The following is a 23373-nucleotide window of genomic DNA, read 5'->3' as shown; positions in this document are numbered from 1 at the left end:
GAAGCCAGATCCTGCAGTTAGTGCCAAACTACTTGCAGGCAGATCTGGTTCCTGGAATCTGGCTGCAGGCCTAGGGATCCCAGAGCTTGTTTCAGATTGTTGGGAGGGGGAAATTTCCTGACACAGTTGTGTATGGGGTCCAGGATGTTCCAGAGATTGCACTGACCTGCTAATGGGCAGGGCCGGGGTTCAGCTGGTTCCAGGGTAGGCTCTGGCTTGCTGCTGGTAGGCTCAGTCTGCAGGCTGCGGGATCATAGTTTTCTGCTGCTGGTGTCTGCCCTCTGAGTGAAGCTGGTCTAGAGGCTAGTGCAGGCTTGCTGGTAGGAAGGCCAGTGCCTGCCCACTGGTGGGTGGAGTTGGATCTTGGCCCACTGGTGGGCAGGGTCATGTCTAAGGGTATTTCTAGAGATGGCTGTGGGCTCAGGAAGTCTTTAGGCAGCCTGTCTGCTGATGGTTAGTGCTGTGTCCCCACCCAGTTAGTTATTTGGCCTGAGGTGTCCCAGCACTTGTGCCTATAGGCTGTTGGGTGGGGCCAGGTCTTGGCATTAATGAACCAAGATGGTAGCCACCAACAGCAGTGTTCAGGTGTTTGAGTGTCCCCCAGTATGTCTGCCACCAGTGTCTATGCCCCCAGGGTGAGCCATAGCTGCTCCCTGCCTCTCTAGAAAACTCTCCAAGACCAGCAGGTAGGTCTGGCCCAGGCTTCTATCAAATTACCTAGCCCTGGGTCCCAGTGCATATGGGATTTTGCATGCCCCCTTTAAGAGTGAAGTCTCTATTTCCCCCAGTCCTGTGGGGCTCCTGCAATTAAGCCCCCCTGGCCTTCAAAGCCAAATGCTCTGGGGGTTCCTCTTCCTGGTGCTGAACCTGACACGGGGAGCTTGACATGGGGCTCAGAACTCTCACTTCCATTGAAGAACCTCTGCAATATTATTATTCTCCAGTTTGTGGGTTGCCCACACAGAGGGAATGAGATTTAATTATATCGTGAGTCCACCCCTCCTACCTGTGTCGTTGTGGTTACTTCTTCTTTTTTTTTAAATTTCTTTGTTTTATTTATTTATTTTTGGCTGCGTTGGGTCTTCGTTGCTGTGCACGGGCTTCCTCTAGTCACAGCAAGCAGGGGCTACTCTTCATTGCAGTGTGCGGGCTTCTCATTGCGGTGGCTTCTCTTGTTGTGGAGCACAGGCTGTAGGTGTGCGGGCTTCAGTAGTTGTGGCTCATGGGCTCTAGAGCGCAGGCTCAGTAGTTGTGGCGCACGGGCTTAGTTGCTCCACGGCATCTGGGATCTTCCTGGACCAGGGCTTGGACCTGTGTCCCCTGCACTGGCAGGTGGATTCTTAACCACTGCACCACCAGGGAAGTCCTGTGGTTCCTTCTTTATGTCTTTAATTGTAGAAGATCTTTTCTGGTGGGCTTTTGCATCGATGATTGTTCTGCAGATAGTTGTGATTTTTGTGTGCTTGTGAGAAGAAGTAAGCTCAGGGTTTTTCTATTTTTGCCATCTTGGCTGCTCTGTTCTTCCTCATCATAAAAGGCCACCAACCTTATTGGATTAGGGACCCACCCTTATAATCTCATTTAACCTTACTTACCTCCCTAAAGGCTCTGTCTCTAAATACAGTCACATTGGTCATAGGGCTTCAACCTATGAATTTTAGACTGGGGCAGGGGACACAATTCAGCGCATAACAGGAGGTGAAAATTGAAAACAGTGAGTGCGAGGGGAAAAATAACCAAGGCAAAGTGATATAATGTGTTACCAGGCTGGCTACCACTTCATACAAAACTTCAAAAAAAGAAAGAAAAGGCTGGTCATTGCTTGGCACATTGGACTCTTCCAGAAGGGCTGCAAGAAAGAATTCCATCTCAGACTATTCCATGGTAGGAAGATGCTACCTGCCTGACTTCCCACCCCCCATCCCCGCCTCCTATTTCCTGTAAGTCAAGGTTCACCCCCACGGAAAGCTAACTCACCATATTACACGTGTGGTGTCATCAAGCCTTTCCGTGGCCACTCAGGAGGCTAGATTCCATTCTGCATGATGTAGCATTTCATCCAAACCCAGAAGTTAGGGAGGGAAACAGCATGTGAGACTCCAAGCCTGGACCTTTAACTCAGACTTCAGCCAGTCTGACAAATGCAGCAAAAGTGGTGCTGGAGGGGGCACAGTCTAGGAGTTAAGCCATATCTTTTGAAGGAAGGAGTCAGTTAAGACAGTCAGAGGTGTCTGATTCAGAACTACTACTGTTCTATCTAAGTACAGAGGTGGCTATCCTAAAGTCACAACATTTCCTGAAAGGAGCACAACCCTGAATGAAGGTCATTGGGAAAGTATATTTTGAAAGTCATAGAAACAATAATTACATTTTAAATGAAATGTAATGAAAGTATTTAATAACTGAATAATATAATTCATCCAATTTGAACCTTGACAGATGAGTCTTAGCCTATAACAAATATTACATTTGATATACTCTGTATCCAACTGTTAATGCTTGTTACTACACTGTATCCTTCAGAGTTGCTTAAAAACCAATGGAGTAAATTATACTATAGTTTATTTTTCTCATGAAACATGTGAAACATCAAATTGCTGTGAAAAGTGTGAGGACTCAAGATACATGCAGAATGGCAGTCAAATTGAGAGCTGTCTTATCTCATCCAGGTAATTTTTAATTAAAGTGACATTGGGAAATGAGAAGGGAGATGACATGGGTTATACTTATTACAGGCCATTATGCCCTTGCTGTTTTAAAGAACAAAAATATATGACCTCTACTAGTTGACACTCAATAATAAGGAACGTCATGACTGCCTGCCAAATAGTCTTAAATACTGAACTGTAGAACATCTTCATTGCCATTACATCTTTTATGAGTTTTCAAATTACTTATTCCTGTTGTATTCATTGTTAGTTTCTAGGTTTATCACATGCATGTGTGTGTGTTTGTGTGTGTTTTGTGTTTAGGGAATGGAGCAGTTATTTCAAGTGGCTTATGGGAAGAGAGCAGACATGCTCAGCCAACCATATTAAATCTGTCCAAAGAATTGAAAATGTATATATAAGTTGTCACCTCCAAAGTAAACTGGAGTCAATGACAGAGTAGACAGGAATAGCCAGGCAGGTATGTGTTAGGTGTGGCCACAGGAACAGCATTCCCAATGGCCTTAACATCTGTAAAGCATACCTACAAATTCTGTGAACCAGAGGCAGATAATTAAGATGATAGTTCTGACGGCCAGAAGTCACACAAAACTCTGAGATCCACACACAGTACATCACGTCTCCTCAGTTAGAAATTTGTTCTTTTACTGATACCCGAGCACCCATGACCTCCAAATATCAATCTGTAGCCCCATCTTCTCTATCAAGTTCCAGACCATATATTCTACCTCGAAGTTCCACCTCAAAATCATCATGCCTCAAACTGAATCTGTCACAAGTCTCACAAACCTGCCATTCCTTCTATATTTCCTATCCTAGTTGATGATATTGCAAGTCACTTATTCTCTTAAGTTAGCCATTTAATTCATCCTTTCATAAGTAGGTTTTGGTGGTCGGCACTGGGGATATAACAGTAAACACAGCGAAATCCCTTTCCTTATGAACCTTATATTGTACTGGTGAAATGGGCAATAGGTAAAACACACAGGGGTGTGTGTGTGCACGCACGTGTGCATGTGTGTGTGTTAGTGTCAAGCTCTATGGGAAAAAAAATAAAGCAGAGTAAAGGGATAGTGAATGACAAAATATGCTATTTTATATAGGTTATCAGAAAAGTCCCAGTTTTATTAAATTCCTCTCCCTTCTTCACCTCCTGTGTCCAATTGGTCATTAAGCCCTGTCATTGATCTCCCTGCCCCTGGTGTCTCTCCTCCATCTCACTCCATTTTCCATGCTTCCATCCAAGTCATTCTTTTAAAATTCAAATGACTGTTCCTATTGACGATTATTGATGTGATGTTCCACTTTCTTCATGATTTGGTCCATCCTACCTTCTAAACTATAACATCTACACTCTTCAGTTGCCTGTGAGAATTAATTTCTCCACCTATATTGGTTCCAAATGTAGATAGGAATAAAACAGCTTTATCAATATTTGTTTTCCATTAGTCTCTCAATTATAATATGATCTCCTTTGGGTAAAGACTATACCATCATTCTTTATGTCCCCACACCTGGCCTGGTTCCTGGCACAGAGTTAGTAACAAGTAAATATTTGCTTGGTTCGTTTGAAGTGCAAAAAAAAATTTCTATTGAAATTAAATTTTCTTCTTCTTCCAGTAGAAGCTAGCTCTGGCAGAATTTCAGAGTGTCTAATTGTTACTTGATTATCCAAAGCTTTATAACTGTTGCCCTTGGAGACATCCCAGCAGAGTGATATTATCTAGACCACCAGGTGATAGGAAATTTTGTTCCCCAGGTGTCATAATAATTCCTAGTGAGTCCTTCCCAGAATTTAGCTTTGTGAACTCCAGGTGAGCTTTGTCAGTTCTGCACGCACTCTGAAATTCTTGACAAAGGAGAGGGTGGAGGTTGACAGAGCCCGTGTTTTTGTAAAGCTCTCATCTTTCTGACATTATCTAGGGCAGGGTAATAACTGAAGTGGTGACTTGACTGAGAAGACTCTTATATGAGGATTTTTGTTGTAGACTATGTCTTCTCCATAACCCAGTAGTGAACAGTGGTTAAAGACAAAAACCAAAATCAAAAAAACCCAAAGCAAAATAAAAAAAAAAAAATTCTTGCTTTACTGTAATTCTGGTGACATCAGCAGAGAAAAGTTCAAAGCCAATTTTAATCATTCATATAGCATCCTCAAAAGATGAAAAATTAAACCAGCAGTTTACTATCTTCTAGAAATCACAGTGACATCAAAAATAGAACTCAGGTCTTCTGACTCCCACTATGTATTTATTTTTTAAAGTAAATGTACATAGGAATTATTTGGATAAAATGTAAAAAGTACTTCAGATGGCCCTGTAATGACTTTAAGATACTAGGGGAAAACACTTTGAAAGCTAAATAAATTAATAGTGAATTTCAGATGTTTGTAAATTAAACTATTAGATAACTCTCATATCTGTCCAACAAAATAAGCATTTAAGAATAAATATTAATAAATATCATTTACCCTTACGAACATATTAAACTTTGAATGTTTGAATGATTCTTCAATTATATTGATAGCAATTATTGATTTTTAGCAGGAGGAAGAACATTCCCTTAACTGAAACAAATAATGGAAAACTACCCATGTAGGGAAAATATATTTTTAGCTCAGGGATATGAGAGTTAGAAGATATTTTTCAACTCAGTGTAGGTATTGGATAAATGCTATATTTGAAAGTTTTTAAAATTAAATTTATTTTATTTTTAGTGATGTACAGTTGATTTACAATGTTGTGTTAGTTCCTGGTGTGTAACAAAGTGATTCAGTATATATATATATATATCTGAATATATATTCTTTTTCATATTCTTTTCCATTATAGGAGATTACAAGATATAGAATATAGTTCCCTGTGCTATACAGTAAATCCTTGTTGTTTATCTATTTTATATATAGTAGTTTGTATCTGCTAATCCCAAACTCCTGCTTTATCCCTCTTCCACCCCCTTTCCCCTTTGGTAACCATATGTTTGTTTTCTATGTCAGTGAGTCCATTTCTGTTTTGAAAATTAGTTCATTTGTATCATATTTTAGATTCCACATATAAGTGATATATGATATTTGTATTTCTCTGTTGGGCTTACTTCACTTAGTATGATCATTTCTAGGTCCATCCATGTTGCTATAAATGGCATTATTTCATTCTTTTTAATGGCTGAGTAATATTCCATTGTGTGTCTGTGTGTGTGTGTGTGTATGTATGTGTGTGTGTGTGTGTATGTGTGTATATATATATATATATATATATATATATATATATATATATATACCACATCTTCTTTATCCATTCATCCATCAGTGGACACTTCGGTTTCCTCCGTTTCTTGGCTGTTGTAAATAGTGCTGCTATGATCACTGGGGTGAGTGTATCTTTCCACATTAGTGTTTTCATCTTTTCTGGATATATACCTAGTAGTGGGATTGCTGGATCATATGGTAACTCTATTTTTAGTTTTTTAAGGAACCTCCATACTGTTCTCCATAGTGGCTGCACCAATTTACTTTCCCACCAACAGTGTAGGAAGATTCCCTTTTCTCCACACCCTCTCCAGCATTTGTTATTTATAGACTTTTAAGATGATGGCCATTCTGACTGGTGTGAGGTAAGATCTCGTAATTTTGATTTGCATTTCTCTAATAATTAGTGATGTTGAACGTCTTTTCATGTGCTGTTGGCCGTCTATATGTCTACTTTGGAGAAATGTCTGTTTAGGTCTTCTGTCCAGTTTTTGATTGCGTTGTTTGTTTTTTTGTTGAGTTGTATGATCTGCTTGTATAGTTTGGAAATTAATCCCTTGTCAGTTGCATCATTTGCATATATTTTCTGCCAGTGTGTAGGTTGTCTTTTCATTTTGTTTATGGTTTCCTTTGCTGTGCAAAGCTTATAAGTTTGATTAGGTCCCATTTGTTTAATTTTGCTTTTATTTCTGTTGCCTTGGGAGACTGACCAAGAAAACATTGCTATGATTTATGTCAGAGAATGTTTTGCCTATGTTCTCTTCTAGGAGTTGTATAGTGCCCTGTCTTATATTTAAGTCTTTAAGTCATTTTGAGTTTATTTTTGTTATGGTGTGAGGATGTGTTCTAACTTTGTTGATTTACATGCGGCTGTCCAGCTTTCCCAGCACCACTTACTGAAGAGACTCTTTTCTCCACTGTATATTCTTGCCTTCTTTATCGAAGATTAATTGACCATAGGTGTGTGGGTTTATTTCTGGGCTCTCTATTCTGCTCCATTGATCCATATGTCTGTTTTTGTGCCAGTAACATGGTGTTTTGATTACTGGAGCTTTGTAGTATTGTCTGAAGTCTGGGAGGGTTATGCCTCCTACTTCGTTCTTTTTCCTCAGGATTGCTTTGGCAATTCTGGGTCTTTTATGGTTCCATATAAATTTTAGGATTATTTGTTCTAGTTCTGTGAAAAATGTCATGGGTAATTTGATAGGGATTGCATTAAATCTGTAGATTGCTTTGGGTAGTATCGTCATTTTAACTATTTTAATTCTTCCAGTCCAAGAGCATGGGATATCTTTCCATTTCTTTAAATCATCTTCAGTTTCCTTTATTAATGTTTTATAGTTCTTAGCATATAAGTTTGCACCTCCTCAGTCAGGCTTATTCATAAGTATTTTATTTTATTTTATTTTTTTGGATACGATTTTTAAAGGGATTGTTTTTTTACATTCCCCTTCTTTTAGTTTTTGCTTGTCTGAGAAATTCTTTATCTCTCCTTCTATTCTAAATGATAATCTTGCTGGGCAGAGTATCCTAGGTTGCAGGTTTTTCCCTTTCAGGACTTTGAATATATCTTGCCACTTCTCTCTTGCAATGGTTCTGTAGAGAAATCAGCTTATAGCCTTATGGGGATTCCCTTGTGACTAACTCTTTGTTTTTCTCTTGCTGCCTTTAGAATCTTCTCTTTATCTTCAACTTTTGCCATTTTAATTATAATATGTCTTGGTGTAGGTTTGTTTGGATTCATCTTGTTTTGGACCCTCTGTGCTTCCTGTACCTGGATATCTGTTTCCTTCTTTAGGTTTGGGAAGTTTTCAGCCATAATTTTTGCAAATACATTTTTGATCCCCTTTTCTCTTTCTTCTCCTTCTGGGATCACTATTATGCATAGATTGGCTTGCTTTATATTGTCCCATAGGTCTCACAATGCTTTCATTTTTTTTTCATTTGTCTTTCTGTCAGCTGTTCTCATTGGGAGATTTCCATTATTTTATCTTCCAGATCACTTATTCATTGTTCTATATTATCTAGTTTGCTATTTATTGCCTTTAGCTTGGCTTTTGTCTCAGCAGATGAATTTTCTAATTTTTCTTGACTCCTCTTTATAGTTTCTAGCTCCTTGTTACAGTGATCTGCATTTCTATCTATAGACTTTCTTAATTCCTTCAGTATTTTTATTACCTCCATTTTGAACTTGTGATCCAGTAGGCTGGAGAGGTCTGTTTCATTGTTTGTTCTTTCTGGGGATTTCTCTTGTTCTTTTAATTGAGACTGGTTCCTCTGCTTCTTCATTTTTCTTATATTTCTCTGACTCTATGAATTTACCTACTGTGTTCTTGAGGGTGTGGGAGCGTCCCTGTGTAACCTGCATGAGTCTTATATTTTTGGTGTGAAGACTGTTTTTTAGTATGGATGCCTTCCACATCTTTCCTCAGTGTGTGCTGAGTGTTGTCTCCTTCATAGGGGGCTTGATTGGTGTTGTGGTGACGACAGCCTGCACTGGATGTTGAGTGGGGCCTCCTCTTTGCTCTGTGGTTGTCACAGCCCTATTGGGGGCAGGGTCTGCTCCTTATTTGTTGAAGTATTAGCTCTCAGATCTGTTTCTGAGCTGCAGTTTGAGGTCGGTGGTACTGGAGTACTTCCACTGCAAGAGGAGCCACTGAGTATTCCTTCATAAGAGCTTTCCACCTGGAAGTGTGCTCTCTAGGGTTGCCTATCACCCATGCATGCTCACAAAGTATACTGCCCTTGGTCCCACCTCAGCTGTGGGAATTCTGGCAACCAGCCTGGATGTCCCTTAGGCTCCGTGCTCACAAAGCCACCAGTACAAATATGTTGGTCAGGCACTGCAACCCACCATAGTTCTACCCCTTGGTGCTACGGAATCAGCCCATACCCCAGCTGCACCTCTGCATGCTTACACTTGCAAAGCCTGCAGCTGCTAACACTAGACCCACCCTAGCCATGGGAGCACCAGTAATCCACTTGGATGTCCCATAGGTAGGTGCTAAGTTTACAAAGGCCCTGGCGGTGTAAATCACCAATGTCATACAGCTGTAGGGATATGGCTCTGCAGATTTTAGCCCTGCTTCAAAGTCACATGGACCCAGGGATCAGCTCAGACTTCAGCCCCACCTCTGCGTGTCGGCAACCCACTGGCACTTGCATGCTCCCAGAGCTTGTAGAGGCAGAGCCATGCCTGCTGTAGGCACACACAGAATGAGGCTGCTCTGTCAGGGCCCTACCCCTCACTTCCTGCACATGTTAACAATGGGGCTGCTATGGCAGAGCTGGGCTCTGTCCTGAGCACACCCCCAGTTGCGACCTGGACCACACTCCAGCTCCTTCGAGCCATCTCCCTGCAGCCAACCCCAGTCCTCTCCCCAGGTCTGTCCACTGAAGCCTGAGTTTCAGCACCAAGATCCTGCACACACCAGCAGATGCACATCTCGGGCTGGGGAGTGCAGTGAGGTGTCCAGGACCGTCTGTCCTGGTCTGTCTCTGTTCTGCCTGCCATAAGCCAGTTGCTGCACTCTCCTGTGAGCCTCTGAAGCTCCCTATATGTCCCAAATGATCTCCCAACTGGTGAAGGGAGTTCCCAGGGTGAGGGAAGCCTTCTTTCACAGCTCCCTCCCAGGGGCACAGGTACCATCCTAATTCCTTTTTTTTTTTTTTTCTTTCACCCTATCTGGTTAAATAGTTATTTTTCTTGTAGTTTTAGTTGTATGAGATCTTCTGCCAGCATTCAGTAGGTACTCTGTGGGAATTGTTCCACATGTAGATGTATTTTTGATGTGTCTGTGGGAGGAGGTGTGCCCTACATCCTTCTATTACACCATCTTGATCTCTCAACCTTGAAACTTTTTAAAGGAATAAAATTGATCTCAGTTAACTCCCTAGACTCTTTTTCTTATTCTGCTTTCCAATAAGGGGGAAAAGCTCTTGCCGATGTAAATATTTTCTAATTAAAAAATAGTTTAATCTTTCTCTGATTGTGTGAGAGGAATATATTTTATTGCCAAAGAATAAAATTTGAAAACAGGAGTTTAATACTTATTAGTATATAAAACAGTTCTATGCTTCCATTATTTTTTTCCCTGGCTATCATTTTCAAGCAGAGTTTGTTTTATTGAGAGGAGAGTAGGTTCCACACAATGAGAAAAGTACAGTGTTATAGTGAGGCATACCTCTTCTCCTGCAGGGAACAGATGCCACACATTCTGCATCGTCCAGTTTTATAAGCAAGCCTTTTACCAGAGAACCACTAAAATTTTTCTTTCATATAATATTTGCCAACAATTATGTTGTAAATGAGTTCCTTCCTTCATAATGAGCTACTCAGAGCATAGATGCTGGAATTTTTTTTTTCTTTTTTCTTTTGTATTTCTGTTGTTCTTTTTCCACAATTTTTTTTTTATTAATTAATTAATTTATTTATGGCTGTGTTAGGTCTTCATTTCTGTGTGAGGGCTTTCTCTAGTTGTGGCAAGCGGGGGCCACTCTTCATCGCGGTGCGCGGGCCTCTCACTATCGCGGCCTCTCTTGTTGCGGAGCACAGGCTTCAGACGCGCAGGCTCAGCAATTGCGGCTCACGGGCCCAGCTGCTCCGTGGCATGTGGGATCTTCCCAGACCAGGGCTCGAACCCGTGTCCCCCGCATTGGCAGGCAGACTCTCAACCACTGCGCCACCAGGGAAGCCCCACAATTTTTAAATTGAAGTATAGTTGATTTATAATATTGTATTAGTTTCAGGTGTACAGCAAAGTGATTTGATTATACATATGTATATATATATCTGTATCCTTTTTTAAAATTCTCTTCCATTATAGGTTATTACAAGATATTGTATATAGTTCCCTGTCCTGTATATAGTAAATCCTTGTTGTTTACCCATTTTATATGTGGTAGTGTGCACCTGTAAATCCCGTACTCCCAATTTATCCCTCTCCCCTTCCCCTTTGGTAACCATAGGTTTGTTTTCTATGTCAGTGAGTCCATTTCTGTTTTGTAAATAAGTTTGTTTGCACTGTTTTTTTAGATTCCACATATAAGTGACGTCATATGATATTTGTCTTTCTCTGTCTGACTTGTTTCACTTAGTATGATAATCTCTAGGTCCATCCATGTTGCTACAAATGGCATTATTTTATTCTTTTTTATGGCTGACTAATATTTCATCAGAGAAGGATCACTGTGTTGAAAACAGTCATTTACACTATCAAGAAAGTGAAAAGACAACCCACAGTGTGAGAGAAAATATTTCTAAATGATATATTTGATAAAGGATTTGCATCCAGAATATATAAAAAACTCTTTCACCTTAACAATAAAAAGAAAAACCACCCAAATTTTTAAAAATGTGCAAAAGATTTGAATGGCCATTTCTCCAAAGAAGATGACAGGTGTCCAATAAGTACATGAAAAGATGCTCAACGTCATTAGTCATTACAGAAATGCAAGTCAACCACAATGAGATACAATTTCACACCCACTAGGATGACTAATATTAAAAAAACAGACAATAACAATTGTTGATAAGGATGTGGAAAATTTGGAATACTCATACATTGCTGGTGGCAACTGCTTTGGAAAAGTGTTTGACAGATCCTCAAAATATTAAAATGATCATATAACCCAGCAATTCCATTCCTAGGTATACACACAAGAGAACTGAAAACATATATCCACACAAAAAAACTTGTACATAGATGTTCACAGCAGCATAGCCCAAAAGGAGAAGCAATTTAAATGTTCATTAACTGATGAATAGAATGTGGTATATTCATACAATGGATTCTTGTTTGTCAATAAACTTAATGAAGTATTGATACATATCACAACATGGATAGTCCTCAAAAACAGTATGCTATGTGAAAGAAGTAAGTTACAAATGGCCACATATTGTATGATTCCATTTATATGAAAAGTCCAGAATAGGCAAATCTATAGAAACAGGAAGTAGATTCCTGGTTCCAGAGGCTGAGGAGAGGGGCTTATGTGGGTTTTTTTTTTTTTTTTTGGCAGTAATAAAAATATTCTAAAGTTACATAGTGGTGATAATTCCGCAACTTTGTGACTATACTAAAATCTAGTGAATTATAACATTAAATTTACCTTTTTAAATAATAACTCAACAAAGCTATAATTAAAAATATTATAAAGTCCTTAAAATATTTAAAACGGAAAATTTTTTATAAATATAATTTTTATTGATAGTATTGTCATTGGTAATAGAAGCCCAGAAGAAAATATATAGGAAAACTGGTTAAGGCCATCCTCTGACCTAATCGCCTCATGGCAAGTTCAGCACCAAGGACAGCTCCCCTGCCTGCCATCTTTTCAAAACTAGCTTACAAAAGGCTACCAAAGTCCTGCAAAACTTTTCTAAAAGTGGCATTTCTATTATGCTTTTCTTCTTTTCAACACTGCTGTATATTATGGCAGCTATGCTTGCCTTCATTTGTACATTTCGTAAGCAGTTGACCAGAAGACAAAGGATCTGCTACAATACTTCATTAATCCACTTAGCAAAATATATCGTTATGTGCCAGGCACTCACTCAGCATGAGATCTTAGACAAGTGACTTGCCTCTACTAGCTTCATTTTCTTATCTAAACCTTGTGAATAATTATACATGAATGATAAACTAAGACAATATTTGTGAAATAAGTCATATGACTTGTATTCATGAAAGGTATTTTTATTACTGAATTGTTGAGCAAATCATCCCATTGCATTATTAAGCAATTTACTTTATTCTGGGCGCACGTAATATCCTGTGACACTAGAAGCCCAGACTAATGTCTGGGTCATACTCAGGCTTAAGATTAATTCTGTTAAGAGCCTTCATGGTAAGAATCATCTTCTTAAGCATGCTTCACATGGGCACAAATTTCTAAGACATAAACCTGGCCCTGGCCTGGAAATGGGCCCATTTTCTAAAGATGAGGAAAGGATTAAAAGCTAAGTATCCAATCCTTCACCTTTCTAAATTTAGTCCAAAGATGAACTTCAGCACATAATTGCAGCTACATGTCCCCTACACATACTTGCATGTGATCAGTCCTGTCATAACAGACTTTATCTGTATGGTAGATGTTAATTCTAACCTCATACAACACTGTTATAAAAGAATTGTGTAAAAAATAGCACTTCAAAATATGAAATTATATAGAAAGGTCCCACAAATGTTTGAACAGAAAAATTGTGTCAAATCATGTGACGTCATGTTTTCATCTGTATGACTGTGGGTGGGAGAGGGAAAAGATGACCTACAAAGACCTAACTAAAAATGTATGGTTCAGTCTCACTGGCTTTCATTATTCTCATTCTTACTCAGATGGTTCAACTTTAGCTGCCATTTACCAATCTTATTTGTATTTAAAAATCAACATAACTAGAACAGGATGCTTAACTCTGCCAAATTCCATGAAGCCAGATGCTGCTTCCTTAAGAAGAAAAAGAAGTTCATAAAAATTATTGATTTTTAAAGGGAACAGAGTGGAAGGCAGTCATTTGATCTCTCAACGTCCATTATTTCCTTTGCTCTGGCTTAAGTAAAAATGTTGTGTAAGAGGTCAGAGTACATTTCCGTAGGAGCCCTGGAGTTTCTTAACACAAACGTCGTAAATAGTACTTCTCTTTCTGAGGAAAAGAAAGTGCATCGCTCTGAGCAGGCACACACAGGAGCCCCTATCATTCTGAGAAGCTGGGGATGGATCTTGAGTCCAAATGTTTTCAAAAGCAAACACTTCCCATTTCCATTTCATTTATTCTTTATTTAACCCTTACTTTCTCCTTCAGTGATTATTTATTGCTTTCTTCAACTATAAGCCCATCTGCAAGATGGCTATTCCTTTGTGGTGCACAGAATTTCAACAGTTTGCTTTGTTTCCTTAATGATTTTCCTGACTTGCCCACCTGCCTATACTCTTCTTCAAGGTTTAATTTAAACGTGCCATATCATTTCATATCACCCAGCAACATTTATTATATTTAGAATATCTTTTCCCCAAATATATTAATGTGGTTTCTTTCCGGTCAGTTTTAGAGCCCCATCAGAAAAAAAACCCAACCCATAATAATTAATACATACTTATGGGAGCACTTGAGATGGGAGACTGAAACTGAAATTTATATTGAAAAAATTAATATAATATAAATAAGCCACCAACACAAACCACTATATCAAATTCCTTCAGGCTAAAGGCAAGCCTTATCATGTCTATTATATTGGGCTTTGGACCATAAATTCAATTCCCACAGATTCATAGTACAAAAGCATTTGCAAACCTTGCCCTCCTCGGTTTGGACCCCAGACTCAGGAATGCAGTGGGATCTTGTGTTGCAGGTAGACTCCACATTCTTGGTATGATGCTCAACCCTGTGAAAATTTCCCCATGATTCCTCTTCCTTTTTCCAGTACCAAGAAAGGTATGTTTTGGTCACCCAGTGTCCATGAGCCCTTCCTTAGAACACCCTGAATTCTTTTGGGGAAACAGACTTCCCTCTCTATGTGCATGTGATTTTGGTAGAACTGTGATTACAGGAAGCAGCCCTCCTGCTACCAAGACCCTAAGGGGTCCTGAGCACCTCCTAGTAGGTCCTAGTGTATCTAGAGAGTGAGCACATGATGAGTCCAGTGGTTTTTTCTGGGACTTTGACACTTGCGCCACTGATGTAAGTTTGAAGTAAGACTGGAATTCACTAGTTCCAGTGGAAGCAACCCAACCAGACCGCGGCTGCTACGGACCATCCCTGGAAGTCCTGCTTCCTCCTTCTGGAGCTGCCTCAATCCCAAGACTAATTTTCTGGTCTTCCCAATGATTTTCTTTCCTTTAAGTCAACCAAAGTCAGTTCCTGCTTCCTGCAACCAAAGAACTCTGACTGACTCTCGCTTCAGGTGGAGTTTCTTGCCATGTTTAATGACGACCTACAACAACAGCCAGTGCCCTGTGCTAATACCAGATAAGATGCTAAAGCATTTACAGGGCTGGCACTATCTTGGGAGAATTATTGCACAAAAGGTCTTCACTCACTTTCCTTCCACGAAACTAGAGAGTCAAAGAACCACTCACTATAAAAGGAATTTGGGTCATGATTTTCTGTATCTTCAAACTTCATACATTTATTTTTAAATTTTAATATTTTGTTATAAAAGCTATACGGAAGGTCGAGAATCGAAGAATGAAATTAACCACAATCACATCCTAGGTCAGTTCAGTGTTTTCACTTGTTCGTGTCATCTTCTAGTCCTGGTCTATGTTCAGAACACATTTTTATTATCAACAACACTGTCATAGATTCTATTTAACACTTCTTGTTATTTTATCATGCATATGTTTCCATTTTGTCAGTCTCCTTCTGTTTTTCCCTCACCTCTCCCTCCTACTACTCATAGATAAACAAATGCTAACAGCAACTCTGTATGTTGCTTTTTCCACTTCACAGGGCATCAGGAATTCCCTCCAGTCAGCTGGATCTAATTCATTCTTTTTATTTTGAGTGTTTGTAACCATTTACATGTAATGGTTGTGATTAAATCTACCATCTGGATGTTTGTTCCCTATTTATCCCATCTGTTCTCTGTTTATTTTTTACCTTTATTTCCTGCTATTGGTTTCTTAGCTATACCTCTACCTTTTAGCTTTTAGTGGTTGTGCTAATGTTTATAATACATATCCTCAACTTACCAAGTCTACTTTAAATAATAATATTTGACTATTGTATAATAACCTTATAACAATATACTTCCATTTTCCCCTTCCATCCTTTGTGCTATTGTTGTCATACATTTTATTTCTGCATAAGTTATGAACCCAACATGTTTGTTATTTTTGCTTTGTATAGTTAATTAGTCATAGAAGAAAGTTAAAACTGAAAAAATACTTTCATATTTACCCACATATTTACCATTTCTTGTACTCCTCATTCCTTTGTTAGATCCAAGTTTCCATCTGGTTTTATTTTTCTTCTATCTAAAGAACTTCCTCTAACAATACTTATAGTGATTTTAAATGGCAAAGCCCCTCAGCTTTTGTTTGTCTTAATAAGTGTTTATTTCACCTTAAGGTAAAAATTTTAAAGAAGATTTTTGCTGGATATAGAATTCTATGTTGACAGTATTTTTTTTTTTTCATTCTACAATTTAAAGATGTCCATTGTCTTCTGACTTGCATCATTTCTGAAATCTGCTCTCATTCTTATCCTTATTCCTCTGTACACCATGTGCCTTTTTCCTCTGGCTGATTTTAAGATTTTATCACTGTCTTTCAGAAATTTGATTTTGATGTGCTTTGATGTTATTGTGTGTGTGTGTGTGTATTTGTGCTACTTCAGGTTCCTTAAGGTTCTTAGATCTGTGGGTTCATAGTTTTATTAAATTTGGAAGTTTTCCAGCCATTATTTCTTCAAATATCTTTTTGTCTCCCTCTCCTCTCCTCCTGCCAACACACACTTTTCTGGGACTCCAATCAAACATATAATGAACCACTCTATATTATCCCCAGGTCATTGAGGCCTGATTTATTTATTTATTTAGTTAGTTAGTTAATGTTTCAGATTGAATAGTTTGTACTGCTACATCTTCAGGTTCACTGGTCTTTTTCCATGTGTAAGCTGCAGTTAGTCCCACCAAGTGTATTTTTTCACTTCAGATATCTTAATTTTCATCTCTAGAAGTTCCAATTGGTTCTTTATGTCTTCACTATCTCTCCTGATTATATTCATATTATTTAAAGATCCTTAAACATGTTGAGCATGTTTGTAATAGCTATTTCATTGTCTTTGAATACTAATTCCACCATCTCTGTCATTGGTGGGTCTTTTTCTATTGACTCTTTTTCTCCTCCTGGTTATGGGTCATATTTCCTGATTCTTGGCATGTCTAGTAATTTTTTTTTGGATCCTGAACATTGAGTTATTAGGTCATTGAGTATCTGAACTTAGCTATCCTCCTTTAAAGAATGTTGGTTTTGTTCTGGAAGGTAGTTAAAGTCCTGGAAGATCAGATTGGTTTGATCCTTTCATGGCTTCTTTTGAAGTGTTTAAGGGTATATCTGGAGTAGTCTCTATTCTGAGCTAGTTTAGCTCTACTACTAAGGTGTGACCCTCTGGGTCTCTTGAACAGTCACTTTGGATGCTGGTCTCTTGAAGGCATAGTGTGAAAGATCCATGGCTTGACCTTGACCTGAAAGATCCTTGGCAAGAGATTCATAAAATCCTCTCTCCACATGGTACAGCTTGAGACCAAAGAGTTGCTGTGAGGGAACATGGAATTGAGGTTGCCTGCAGTTGCATCGAGGGACCAAACGTATGGGTGGATGCTGAGAAACAGTTAGAATGCTCCTGTAAAGAAAAGTGGCTGGCGGATAGTGGATCATTAATTACCAGGTCAGTAATTCAGTGTGATACTTGATTCTCTCTGTATACAAGGACTTGGTAGCTTTTTGGCCTGCTACATAGATAATGCTAAACTTCCTGGTCCCTGTTAGGATTAAATGGCACTGAAGATTGCATTAATCTATGAGGTCCTAATGCATCTCCTTAGGACCATCAGCCTACAAATAGGAACTTTGAGGCATTGCTACAATTTTGAAGCAGTTGTCCTTTACCACATGTCTTTGCTTAATTCCTAAACTTTATAAAAGTTGTTAAATGGTTTTATGTTGAGAGATTTCTTCATATTTGAAGAAGCATATCTTGTTTCACTCATTTGAAAATGCCTTTGGTTACTATTTTTCATCACTGTCCTTTGTTCAACACAATAACTGACTTAGAAAATCTCATTATCTGGGGATGGTTTAAGAGTAAAGTAAGGGAGATGGCTTGGAACCATTTGAAATCATTTCACCATATCTATTTACTTCTTTTTCCCTGAGCTGGGGTAAGTATAGGTTTAGCACCAACAATATCTATTTTATAAGGTGTTTGCTTCTTCCCACATGGATATTCAACTTGGTGTCTGAGGTTAGTAAAATGAAGCTTTAAGTCTGACTGCTTTTGTTATTGTGATTTTTACAGCATTGTTCAACACATTTACTCATTCCATTAGGTCTTGCCGACCATTAGCTTGTGGGAAATAGTTCCTCTTCTCTATATGTTTAAGCCTAAACTTACATTGGCTTAGTTTAGTTGCATTGTTAACCTTTGAAATGTAGGTAATTTTAATGTCCCCAACACAGGCTGACCCAGAAATAGATTTAGTGAATATTCATATACAACACCAAACTATCTTTTCTGATATCCACCATGAGGCTCTCCAAAGATTTCCCGTTGTTTTTATTTACTTAGTGTCTAGAAAGCCACAAATGTAATCTGACAGCTGAGAACAACCAGCAGGTTTACCCTTCTAAGGGTCTGGGTTCTCTGCTCTGTTCCCTGGCTCCAGGCTGTATCTCAACAAATATAATATCCTGTAGAAGGAATAAGAGGCATAGGGAAAACAATACCTCATTACAGTAAACATTAAACTAATCTGTGATAGAGCTGTTGGGAATACTGTGCATAAGGTTCCAGACAACCTTGGTGCTTAGGCTTAAGAGTGCAGGAGCCAATCTCCACTGTCGGTAAGAATTTACTACCCAGGGCACAAAGAGAACAACAAATTAAGGAAGTCGTCATGGAACTTGGAGGAAGCAGACAATGCCAAATTTACCCTTTGCAACATGAAGTTCAAGTACTGGAGCCAGAGCACTTTACAGAGCTAGCCAACCGCAGGCCAAAAATGGGGCTGAAAACACACATAGTTGAGGTTTAGAGGACAGAACTGTAAATCCCCTTTCCATCAAAAAGCTGCAGGAAAGCTCGCAGGACTTCGGTCTGCATTTTAGAAATAGCACATGTGTGTCTTCTAGGCTATTTAAGCAGATCAACAGCAACAAACCTGCACACGAAGGGAATTACTCCGGACACCTGTAACTCTTTTTTCTTCCTATCTTCCCTCCGACCACTAAGAAAACTGCCTCATGAGGGCAACCTTGTGTGACTCTTACCCTAAAGCTCTGATGTCACCTGCATTTGTCTTTGTTCTTCTCTGATGAATTCTAACATTTCTATTGGTGAGGATGCTAATTGGATGATTACCAACCTTAATTACGAGGTGCTCTGAACTACGCTGATTCTTCTTCCTTCGCTGAAGGTCACTCATGTGTGCACCTGAGCTGTGAAAACTCCACATGTATTTGATATGGTTTGAGGCACGCCCTGAACACACCTGCTTCCCAGAAACTTTGAATCTGTGCTGCAGGCACCCGGGCCCCATGCCCTGGCCACAGATGATTGGATAGAGTTGTGCACGTGGTTCAAGGACTGTAGGTCGGCTGAGCCAATCAGATTCTACTTCTCAGGATTTCGGACTGGTGAACTAAGAGGCAGCTTCCTTCAGTGGCAGGAGCACCCTTGTGTGCCCAGAGGATGAAGAGTGGGAGATGGAGGTGGAGAGGGACAAAGAGAGGAAGGGAAAGAGAGGGAGATCATGTACAGAGTGAGGCGGGGAAATCTTGAGCGATGAGACCATCTCTCTGTGGATCATGAGAGATGCTGCTGGAAGCTTTACTTCTTGGCTCTCTAAGTCCCAGGTGCCTTCCAGGAGGACTGGCTGTACTTCCTGCCCTGTCGGTCTGTGGGATGCTCCTTATGGAGCTGACTTAAGTGGTTTTCTATCCTCACAAACTAACTGCTTGAACAGAACCCAAAATATGTTAGAAACATACTTCTTGCGTTTCTGGCAAGACTGGCTTTTAGGCTCAGGCAATATTTCATATTAATCATAAAACAGTAACATGGGCTCATAAACATTTGTCATTCACACTAAAATCCCACACAGAATTGGAATTCATGGAATTGCTCAAAACTCTTATTACAGACGTTGAGCCCGTGCCCCCTCTTCAGGCCACCATCGACAAGGCCTGTGAGGGTCAAACAAACACAGTGTGCCTTTCAGATGCGTGAAGACCCTCAGGAACCAAGGCGTGATGGATGCGTCTGGTGGCGAAGAGACCATTACAAGCCACCTGTTGTTTAAGAACTCTCTCCTGTCCCATTTGCCACCAAAGTTATTTCCTCTGTGTTGGTGATAAGCTTCCAGGCCTTCATTTTTCCTGACGTCAGTTGCGCACGCCAAGGGGTGTGTCCTTCTGCTTCTGACTTTGGTAAATACCTGAGGTGGTCTCAGGCTGCTATGCCCTTGCTTCCCTGTTTGCCACACCAGCCCCACCCTACACCCTACCTGCGACCTGCCAGGAGGCTCTGCAGAGTCCAGGCTGGGGTCAGGCCTCTTCCACCAGCAGTGCAACATGGCACGTGTGTTCTCCAGACATATTAAGGTTCTGTTCATTCTTAGGAGTCCGTGACCCCAATAAGTAATGTTTTTTCATGAGCTATATTTGTTTAAGAACCTGTTTCTCGGTGAACTCAATGTCCTTGGTTAATTTTAACCTCACTAGAGATAAAATGTTAACAATATTCGGTTTGACCTCTTATGTCTATTGTGGCCATTCCATAGGTCTCTCTGACTGGATGAATATGTCGGGGTATCATTAACTTCAGGAAGCTTCTCTCCCCAGGACTACATCTAAAAACATGGTCTCTTCAAGTCCTGGATCAATAAAAAAGAAGGAAGAAAATCATCACACTATGAGATTCTTTGCTTCTTCAAGAAGGTTAACAGCTGAGCATGGCTTTCACTATCAACCTGTGATTCGGAATTCATTTGATATTAGTATGAGCACTGTTCTAGTCACAACAATATAAGACCCACACTCCTTCCCACAGGAGCTTGAAATCCAGTAAAGAAATAAATGTGATGAAGATTTTTGTTAAGCATAACGAACTGAAATCAAAAGGAGGTTCTTGCTGATTTCCGCTAAGAGAATGTAGAAACCTATGGAAGGCGTCTCAAAAAAGCAGCAAATGTAACTGGGACTATCTGATGGCTGATCCAAGGACCTCCGCCAAGCAGAGGGTACGACTCAGAGGAGAGATCCCAGCCCCCATTCACCTCCTCAGTCAGGTGCCCTGAGCAAGGCGCGTACTGGACAATTCTACACAAAAGTTGGACCAATAGCAAAACAACAAAACAAAAGCACTGCCCTCCCATTCTGGGCAAAATCCCAAACTCCCAGATAACAACAGAAGCTATTGATCCTTGCCTGAAACTCATGTTTCACTGCTACTAAAGGGTGCTCTACAGACCAGTGCCACATAGCAAACTCTTTCTGCCCATCTGCAAGAATGTGTACAGAAACTGAGAGCAAGTGTTTAGAAACTTTTACAGCAATTTGATCTCAGTGTAACATTTTAATTTAATTTTACAAAAGTGCCAGTCTGCAAAGAATTGGAAATTTTAAGAACGGGTCCATCACCACAGATTCACCACGGATAGTTTTATAAGCACTGTTCTGTCACAGTTTTCAAAGGGAAAAAGCCACTTTACTTCCTGCTTTAAAAAGAGAATCATGTGACATTTCCTTTTCCTGTACAGTACATGGAGTGTCTTCCAGTCTGCTAGCACCTTGAAAGACACACAGGAGGGACAGCTGAAATGCAACCAGTAATACAACTGGCCTCACAAGCAGACTGAAGTGTCCACTCTTATCTTGTGAAATATAAGCCAAGTGGAAAAATTAATTTCTCATTTACCACTTTCTGACTAATGAATTTAAACATAGATCAAATACACACCAGTGCTGAGTTTTTCTTTTAATCTATTCAGCATGCTTAATTATAGCTAAGGGTAGCTTCTGATAAGAGATATAAACATATATTTATCTTTCCTATTTAGCTATAATGATACGAATATTTTATAATAAACATCATTTTCACCAGGTATCACCTCATCTCTGCTCCTTTTTTATTTAAGGGAGTCATAAATGTGTACTTGGAATCACATACGGAAAGTTCCAGAACATTCATGCAGCTTTTCAGGTCTTCGCCCCCACTGTCAGTTTGCACCAGCTGCTTCTCATCACCTAGCCCTGGGGTCCTTCCCATGAAGCTCGGTCCAACAGAGAAGCCAGCACCCAAAGGAAGTCCATGTACACACTGAGCAGTGGACAAGAGCCGAGACTTGAAGGTACGTGAACAACTAGATCCCAAGTTGTTTCCCAGATTCTGTCTTTGGGGATGACAGTGATAAAAAGACATGGGGCCAAGAAAGTCTCAGGCTTTTGTGTTTGTCCTTATAAAGGTGCTGATGTATGGTAAGGAGCAATGGAGTAAAGTTATACGTTGTCCATAAGGCCTTCTAGCATTACTGATTTGACCTTCACCCCACCTTTTCAAACTCGAGGATGAGTAAAACAGAATAGTAAAATGCTATGCTGATAGTTTTAACTACCATCCTCTATATGGTTCTATCTAGATGTTCCGTCTGAGGTTTTATAAGTTAGAAATAAGAAAATATTCTTTGTTTACGAATAGGCTATTTCAATGGAAAAAATATTTCTGTACCTCAGGAATGCTTCTTAGGACACATTCCTTATTTAAATAAACTACTTGTACAGAAATGGGTTTTACAACCCATCTAGACTAAGTTGAAAATACTTAAAGCGAGCATTTAAAAAAAATTTCAAGAAATTGTCTTGACTAAATTTTCCAAGTGACTAAGTGACACTGTTGGCAGCAAAATGACTTAAATAATCTGAGACCTGATGACGTTGACTATGAGGACCAATGGATCAATTATATTCAGAACTTGGGTTTTTTTGTTTTTAAAACAGAGAGTGGTATTTTCTCCAGAGACACCGGATAGGAATATAACTTGATCGTCCCACATGTGGTCCACTCATCCACGCTGGCTTTGAATCACACTCATTCCACGCTGAGCTCTTGTTTCCTCAAGTGCATTCTATGGTCTTCCAGTGCAGACAGACGGCATGCACTTCTGGTGGTTCTACACAGCCTTCTGGTCCAGGGCTGATTGAATATGTGAGTAGTTGTTCTATCACTTATAAACCATGTTGATATTAAGCATAAATGTAGTCCAGATAAGCTTTCATTTTCTTAGCCTAGAGGAGTATGACAGGATTAAAACCAAAGTGAATTGAGGGACGACTCAACTGTTTTCAGCAAATAATATAGAAGTGATTGTACCATTTGGACCCACTTAATTTTGTGTGACTATAAAACAAACATTGTGACAAACAGGATTTGAAGGAAACTGAGTGACTATAGAGAAAAGTATACCTAAGTATAGTCAATACTAAGGTAATGAAACAATATTCAACTTATGACAAGCAACCCAATAGACCGTTAAAGTTTTAGATCTATAAAAATATATATATTTAAAATTTACACAGTAACAATTTACATAGTCTTAAGCAGTGTGAAACACATTCTTATAAAAAGAATCACGCAGCTTTAGAAACTTGCTATTTAAGAGAACTAATTCTGAATTAGTCATTCCTTTATTCCTATTTGTATAGGTTTTCACATATCAAGTCAGTTATCAGTTAAAAAAC

The 23373-nt window shown here is 39.4% G+C and overlaps 1 protein-coding gene across 1 annotated transcript in view; it reads left to right on the top strand.

Moving 5' to 3' along the window:
• LOC309623430 (uncharacterized protein) overlaps nt 1–20975 on the top strand; it is a 45829-nt gene extending 24854 nt beyond the window's left edge. The window contains exons 5-7 of the mRNA XM_082380372.1: nt 14269–14347; nt 17155–17305; nt 20418–20975. The gene's annotated coding sequence lies outside the window, so the exon portion shown is untranslated. The remainder of the gene's footprint in view (nt 1–14268; nt 14348–17154; nt 17306–20417) is intronic.
• The last annotated feature ends 2398 nt before the right edge of the window (nt 20976–23373 follow it).

Source organism: Balaenoptera borealis (assembly GCF_965194805.1).
Source record: "Balaenoptera borealis genome assembly, chromosome: 2".
Taxonomy (NCBI): domain Eukaryota; kingdom Metazoa; phylum Chordata; class Mammalia; order Artiodactyla; family Balaenopteridae; genus Balaenoptera; species Balaenoptera borealis.
This window is presented reverse-complemented; position numbering and strand designations above follow the sequence as displayed.